Source organism: Triticum dicoccoides, chromosome 3B (assembly GCF_002162155.2).
Source record: "Triticum dicoccoides isolate Atlit2015 ecotype Zavitan chromosome 3B, WEW_v2.0, whole genome shotgun sequence".
NCBI classification, from domain to species: Eukaryota; Viridiplantae; Streptophyta; class Magnoliopsida; order Poales; family Poaceae; genus Triticum; species Triticum dicoccoides.
Window position 1 is genome coordinate 603,460,989 of NC_041385.1, and position 8,351 is coordinate 603,469,339.

Consider the following 8,351-nt stretch of genomic DNA (forward strand, 5'->3'; position numbering starts at 1 on the left):
CCCCCACCCCACCCGCAATGGGCCTGAATTTGCGTTGATTTGTGCTTCGCCGGGCTAGCCTGCACTTGGTGTATTTTCTCCATTGTGCTATGCCATAGTTTTGTCTCCCGATTAGGCCCTAGGCTGCTGCCAGGCGTAGAAAATGGACAACTGGACCCGACTGAACACGCTACCTGGCGCTAAGTACTTCATAATTTTATTTGATTGAGCTAGGCTAATCAAGTTGCTAGGAAGGGCCAGGCCAGACAATCTATTTTCCTTTCAGGGCACCAAACAAATAGTTATCAGGCACGTTCCAGGCACATGCCAGGCCAGGAATGTTGCAGTATGGACACAAACCGAACTAGCCTTGTATCCCTCCATTTTTTGGCACCAGGGATGTTTCACGCCCAACTCCTGCCTCCCACCACAAGCCACCTCGTCATGCCACCGCTCCCGAATGTCACACCGCTCTGCGCACCTTTGTGGAGCCATTGTTGAGGGTATTTCGTCGAGTACCTAACAGTAGTACGGTAGTTGCACACAGATTTTGTTTAGTAGTGGGGTGTTGCCACATGTCGTCAGATGAACACGGGGTACAAGGTTGTAGGATCGAAAGTAGGTCTAGAGAGGGGGTGATTAGACTACTTGACCAAATAAAAATCTACCATTTTTTCAATTTTAGTTGTGGGCAGATTTTATCAACTAATACAAGTCAAGCAATCAACCTACACATGCAATTTTAAGAGTGTACCAGTGGAAAGTAAAACATTGCATATGAAGGTAAAGAGAAGGGTTTGGAGAAGGAAAATGCAATGATGACACGGACATTTTTTGGTGTGGTTTTGATAGGTTGTGCTATCGTACGTTCATGTTGATGGAGACTTCAACCCATGAAGGGTAATAGTTGCGCGAGTCCACGGAGGGTTCCACCCACGAAGGGTCCATGAAGAAGCAACCTTGTCTATCCCATCATGGCCATCGCCCACAAAGGACTTGCCTCACTCAGGTAGATCTGCACGAAATAAGTGATCTCCTTGTCTTTACAAACTTCTTGGTTCAACTCCACATCTTGACGGAGGCTCCCAAGTGACACCTAACCAATCTAGGAGACACCACTCTCCAAAAGGTAATAGATGGTGTGTTGATGATGAACTCCTTGCTCTTGTGCTTCAAATGATAGTCTCCCCAACACTCAACTCTCTCTCACAGATTTGAAAAGATGATTTAAGTGAAAAACAACTTGAGGAAGGTTAGAAATCAAGATTCTTGTGGTAGGATTGGTATATCTTGATCTCAACACATCAGTAGGTGGTTCTCTCTCAAAAAATGTATGCTGGAAGTGTAGGTACGTTCTGATGGCTCTCTCACAAATGGAGATGGGGGTGGAGGGGTATATATAGCCTCCACACAAAATCCAACCATTACACACATTTGACCCAACTCGGTCAGACCGAATAGATGAACTCGGTGAGACCGATTTAGTTCAAAATGTGAACGTTAGGAATCTCGGTGGGACCGACTGGAACAACTCGGTGTGACTGATGTGCTAGGGCTTAGGGCAAACATCAACTCGCTGGCGCCGATTGCATCAACTCAGTGAGACCGAATTGAAGCAATGATCAAACATAGAAGATGTCAAGCAAACTCGGTGGGACCGATTGCTCATTTCGGTGAGACCAAAATGTTACAAAGGGAAACAGAGATATTGTATGGCCATCTCGGTGAGACCGAGATCCGTATCAGTGTGACCAGACTGTTAGGGTTTCTGGCAGTGGCTATGTCAAATGAACTCGGTGGCTCCGAGTAGGATGAAACAGTGGGGCCGAGTTTGACTTTAGGTTTTGGACATATTTGAAATGAGAAAGTGGTTGAGGGCTTTTAAGCAATATCACTATGCATTTGTGCAAGTAAGCCATTAACCAACACATCATCCCCTTTTAATAGTATTGGCTTTGCTATGGACACAATGTGATCTTGGATCACTAAAATAGAAGTGAAGAATCTTGAACTTTTGCCAATATGTGTCAGTATTTTGAGGGGTCCACATTCCTAGTCCATGCCATGCCATTCATTGAAATTTCTAAAATATTAAACTTGAATGGATATTAGTTCAATGAGCTATATGTTGTTATAAATTACCAAAACCACCCAGGGATTAGTTGCACTTTCAATCTCCCCTTTTTTGGTAATTGATGACAACATATAGGTCAATGCTTCGACAAATAATAATATGAATGAAATACATCGTCGCTTTGAGAAGTATGTGATAAGCAAGAGCCCCCACTAAATTTGTGCATTATTTAAAATTTGCGTTTGAATGCAAATGCACAATTGATTAGGATCATGGGTCACTCTTCCATGTCACATACATCTTGGTGGAGCGCACAAAATGATAAGAATTAATAACATGCACTCATCACCAAAGAAGTGATTGATCATACACAAAAAATCACGGAGATAGGCATGCAAGCACATACTAAGCATAGTATGGTCAAACACATGATCACACAAGGTATCTCACGAGCATAACACAAATGTACCATCAAGTAGCAACAACCAAATAAACCAAAGTAGCATGGCAAATAAAACCAACAAAGAAGCAAAAGACACTCTCTCTCGAAGCCTATGATCTATACACTTTCTCCCCCTTTGGCAACAAGTTACCAAAAAGTTTGAAAACATATAGTGTTATACGGCACTCTAATGTCTGCTAGAACTACGTCGGTATTTCCCCAAAGAGGAAGGGATGATGCAGCACAACGACGGTAGGTATCTCCCTCAGTGATGAGACCAAGGTTATCGAACCAGTAGGAGAACCACGCAACAGAACGTAAACAGCTCATGCACACAAATAACAAATACTCGCAACCCGATGTGTTAAAGGGGTTGTCAATCCATTTCGGGTAACGGCGCCAGAAATTGGCAAGTGGACGGGAGAAAGTTGTAATAGATTGGATAAATAGATCTCAAATAAAATAAAGTGCAGTAAAGTATTTTTGTATTTTTGGTTTGATAAATCTGAAAATAAAAGCAAATAAAAATAGATCGTGAAGGCAAATATATTAAAGAAGAGATCCTGGGGCCGTAGGTTTCACTAGTGCCCTCTCTCGAGAAAAATAGCAAACGATGGATAAACAAATTACTGTTGGGAAATTAATAGAACTTCAAATACTCATGACGATATCCAGGCAATGATCATTATATAGGCATCACGTCCAAGATTAGTAGACCAACTCCTGCCTACATCTACTACTATTACTCGACATATCGACCGTTGTCCAGCATGCATCTAGTGTATTGAGTTCATGGAAAAATGGAGTAATACAATAAGAACGATGGCATGATGTAGACAAGAACTATTTATGTAGAAGTAGACCCCATCTTGTTATCCTTAATAGCTACGATACCTATGCGTCGGTTCCCCTTCTGTCACTAGGATCACGCACTGTAAGATCGAACCCATCACAAAGCACCACTTCCCATTGCAAGATAAATAGAGCAAGTTGGCCAAACAAAACCCAAATATCGGAGAAGAAATACGAGGCTATAAGCAATCATGCATATAAGAGATCAAACAAGACTCAAATAACTTTCATGGATAAAAACATAGATCTGATCATTAACTCAAAGTTCATCGGATCCCAACAAACACACCGCAAAGAGAGTTAAATCACATGGATCTCCAAGAGACCATTGTGTTGAGAATCAAACGCAAGAGAGGAAGCCATCTAGCTACTAACTACGGACCCGTAGGTCTACAATGAACTACTCACGCATCATCGGAGAAGCACCAATGAGGATGATGAACCCCTCCATGATGGTGTTTAGATTGGATCTGGTGGTTCTGGAACTTGCGGCGGCTGGAATTGATTTTCGTCGACTCCCCTAGGGTTTCTGGAATATTGGGTATTTATAGAGCAAAGAGGTAGTGCGGGAGGCCACCGAGGTGGCACAACACACCTGGGCGCGCCTGGGCCCCCAGGCGCGCCCTAGTGGGTTGTGCTCCCCTCGGAGCACCCCTCTGGTACTTCTTTGGCCCAACAGGTGTCTTCTGGTCTAGAAAAAATCCACAAAAAGTTTCACTGCGTTTGGACTCCGTTTGGTATTGATTTCCTGCGATGTAAAAAACAAGCCGAAAACAACAACTGGCACAATAAAAAATTATAGATACATTGGAGACGTATCAACATCCCCAAGCTTAATTCCTGCTCGTCCTCGAGTAGGTAAATGATAAAAACAGAATTTTTGATGTGGAATGCTGCCTAACATGTTCATCACATATTCTTTTCTTTGTAGCATGGACATTTGGACTTTTATATGGTTCAAAGCAATAGTCTAGTTTTGACATGAAGACTTTAATACTCAAGCATATCAACAAGCAACCATGTTTTTCAAAATATCAACACTAAAGCAAGTTATCCCTAGCCCATTATGCTCAATCATTGATCCATTCATGAAACACACTCGAATATTAGCTATACCCAATGCTCAAGTACGATCATAGTGCCCCCTAGTTGGTGCTTTATAAGAGAAGATGGAGACTCAAGTAAAAAATAAAAATTTCATAAAGTAAAATAAAGGCCCTTCGCGGAGGGACATAGGGATTTGTAGAGGTGCTAGAGCTCAAAGCGAAAATTGAGAGATAAAAACATTTTGGGACTAATACTTTTACCACCAACGAAAACGACTTAGAGTTCCCAACACTTTCCATGCTAGATATATCATAGGCGGTTCCCAAACAGAAAATAAAGTTTATTCCTTTTTCCACCATACTTTCACTTCCCATGGCTAACCGTATCCACGGGTGCCCTCCATACCAACGCTTTCCAAGGAATTTATTATTTGACAACATAAAGTAAATTCATTTTTCATTTCGGGACTGGGCATCCCTAATACCTTTGCCATACTCTTGTGCAATGACAAGTGAACAAACATTCATCGTGAGAATAACACATCTAGCATGGAAAATATCAACCACCCCTCACCGCCTCGCGATCGGTACGAGCACGCAAAAGAGAAATTTATTTTGAAAATTAGAGATGGCACATACAAATTTGCTTAGAACGGCACGAAAATACCGCATATAGGTAGGTATAGTGGACTCATATGGCAAAACTGGTTTAAAGGGTTTTGGATGCACAAGTAGTGATCATACTTAGTGCAAATGAAGGCTAGCAAAAAGATTGAGAAGTGTCCAACCAAGAAACGAAAAATCTCATTAGCAGCATTAAGCATAACTAACACCGAATAATGCAACACAAGTAGGATGTAATTTTCATTGCATAACTATTGACTTTCGTGCTTGCATAGGGAATCACAAACCTTAACACTAATATTCTTACTAAAGCATAATTACTCATCAACATGACTCACATATCATATCATCATATCTCAAAACCATTACAAAGAACCAAGTTTATTTCGTCCAATGATCTTCATGAAAGTTTTTACTATATCCTTCTTTGATATCTATCACTTTGAGACTAGTTTCATATGTTTCTTTTAATAAGCTCAAACAAATATAAGTGAAGAACATGAGCATAATATTTCTTTCTCTCAAAATAATCTAAGTGAAGCAAGACAAAATTTCTTTAAAAAATTATTAACTCCCAAATAAATCTAAGTGAAGCATGAGAGCATTTCTTCAAAAATAACAAAGCACACCGTGCTCAAAAACATATAAGTGAAGCACTAGAGCAATTCCACGGCTCTAAAAATTTAAGTGAAGCATAGGAGCAAGCATAGCATAATTTTTGGCTCTCTCAAATAGGTGTGTCCAGCAAGGATTCAAGACTTAAAATAAAAAGCAAAAGAAGCAAAGACTCATACCATACAAGATGCTCCAAGCAAAACTCATAATATGTGACGAATAAAATATAGCTCCAAGTAAAATACCAATGGTCGTTAGAAGAAAGAGGGGATGCCACTTGGGGGCATCCCCAAGCTTAGTTGCTTGGTACTTCTTGAATATTATCTTGGGGTGCCTCGGGTATCCCCAAGCTTAGCCTTTTGCTAATCCTTATTCCCTCATCCATAGTAATATCACCCAAAACTTGAAAACTCCAATCACACAAAACTCAACAAAACCTTTGTCAGTTCCGTTAGTATAAGAAAGCAAACAACTACTATAAGTACTATTGCAAACCCATTCATATTTTATTATTGCATTTTATCTACTATATTCCAACTTTTCTATGGAAAAAACTCTTCAAAGAAAACCATAGAATCATCAAAGCAAGCACACAACGCAAATAAAACCGAATAAGTAAAAAATAGAACAGTCTGTAGCAATCTGGATATTTCGAATACTTCTGTAACTCCAAAAATTCTGAAAAATTAGGACAATGTGAGAAATTTGTTTATTATTCTTCTAAAAAAATAATCAAATCAAAATCACTCTTCTGCTAAAAATGGGAATTATTTTCGTTAGCGCAAAAGTTTCTGTTTTTCAGCAAGATCAAATCAACTCTCACCCAAATCATCCCAAAGGCTTTGCTTGGCACAAACACTAATTTAAACCACAAAAACACATCTAATCAGAGGCATAATTGGGTATTTTATTGAAAACAACAAGAAAACTAAAAAGCAAAAAGATACAAGTTGGGTTGCCTCCCAATGAGCGCTATCGTTTTACGCCCCTAGCTAGGCATAATGCGAAGGGTCTAAGTGTTGTCATCTTTAATTATAGATCCATACGATGCTCTCATGATTGATTCATATGGTGGTCTAATTCCTGTTCTAGGGAAGTGTTCCATACCATTCCTTAGTGGAAATTGAAATTTAATATTGCCTTCTTTCGTATCAATCACGACACCAATAGTACGTAAAAATGGTCTACCAAGTATAATTGGACAAAATGGATTGCAATCAATATCAAGAACAATAAAATCTATGGGCACGTAATTCTTATTTGCAAGAATAAGAACATCATTAATTCTTCACATAGGATTTTTAATAGTAGAATCCGCCAACTGCAAATTTAAAGAGCATTCTTCAATATCGGTAAGACCAAGCACATCACATAAAGATTTCGGAATTGTAGAAACACTAGCACCCAAGTCACATAAAGCAAAACACTCATAATTTTTAATCTTGACTTTGCTGGTAGGTTCCCATTCATCATGTAATTTTCCAGGAATTGAAACTTCTAATTCCAACTTTTCTTCAAAAGCTTTCATCATAGCATCAAGAATATGTTTAGTAAAAGCTTTATTTTGTTCATAAGCATGGGGTGGATTTATCATGGATTGCAACAAAGAAATACAATCAATCAAAGAGCAACTATCATAATTAAAGTCTTTCTAATCCAAAAGAGTGGGCACATCACTAGTTAAAGTTTTGACTTCTTCAAACCCACTTTAATGAATTTTCTCAACAAGATTTTCACCCTCTGAATTATTGGGACGCCTTCTAACTAAAGTTGACTCTTCTTCAGCCCCTTTTTATCAATCTTAATTTTACTAAACAAAGAATCAATAGAAGAAACACCAATCATTTTAAGATCTTCAACACTTTTATGAAAGCAATCACTAGAAAATGCTTTTTCTAAAAATTCTCTTCTAGCTCTAAGCATAGCGGTTCTTTTCTTACTTTCATCCATAAAAAACATAAATAGCTTTAATTGATTCTTCAACTTTAGGCACAAATTTTTTCATCTTGAGAGTTTCTACATCATGAGAAATTCTATCAATACTTCTAGACATATCATCAACTTTATTCAGCTTTACTTCTATCTTAGCAATGAATTTTTTTTGAGTATTGATAAATTATTTAATATTATTCTCAAGATCAGAGGCGTTCCTATTATTATTATAAGAAGGATTACCATAGGAGTTACCATAATTATGTAACATCCCAAATTTTCAATTTGGAATGTTATACATTAGATCATATTGCATTGCATATTTTCTTGCTTTTGTCGATCCTAGAAATTTCACGCAACTCAAGGACCCTCGGAGAGAGTTGGAGATTTCGAAATTTTCATATTTGAGTTTCCTCGAATTATGAAAAAAAAGAGGATCATTTGATTTTATTTATTTCATCTTCAAATAATTTTCCAATATCAAAAATATGAGAGGGAATAATATGACTTTCCGAAACATTAGGAAAAAATGAAGATTTAATAAATAAATCAAATTCTGGATTTTCTCGGAGTTTATTTGCCTTAGGGAAAAATGCGTGTTTTCAAAAAATTGCATTTTAGGCCCCGAGTAAAAGTTCATTTTGTTCGACTCATTTTTAGGAGTCGGGGAAAATTTACTTTGTAATTTTTGGAGTTCGTTTAGATTTTATTTTATTCATTTTCTGCGCGTATTATTTAAAAAAAAATGCAGCGCCCCACTGGGCCAAGGGCCCAGCCGAGCCGGCCT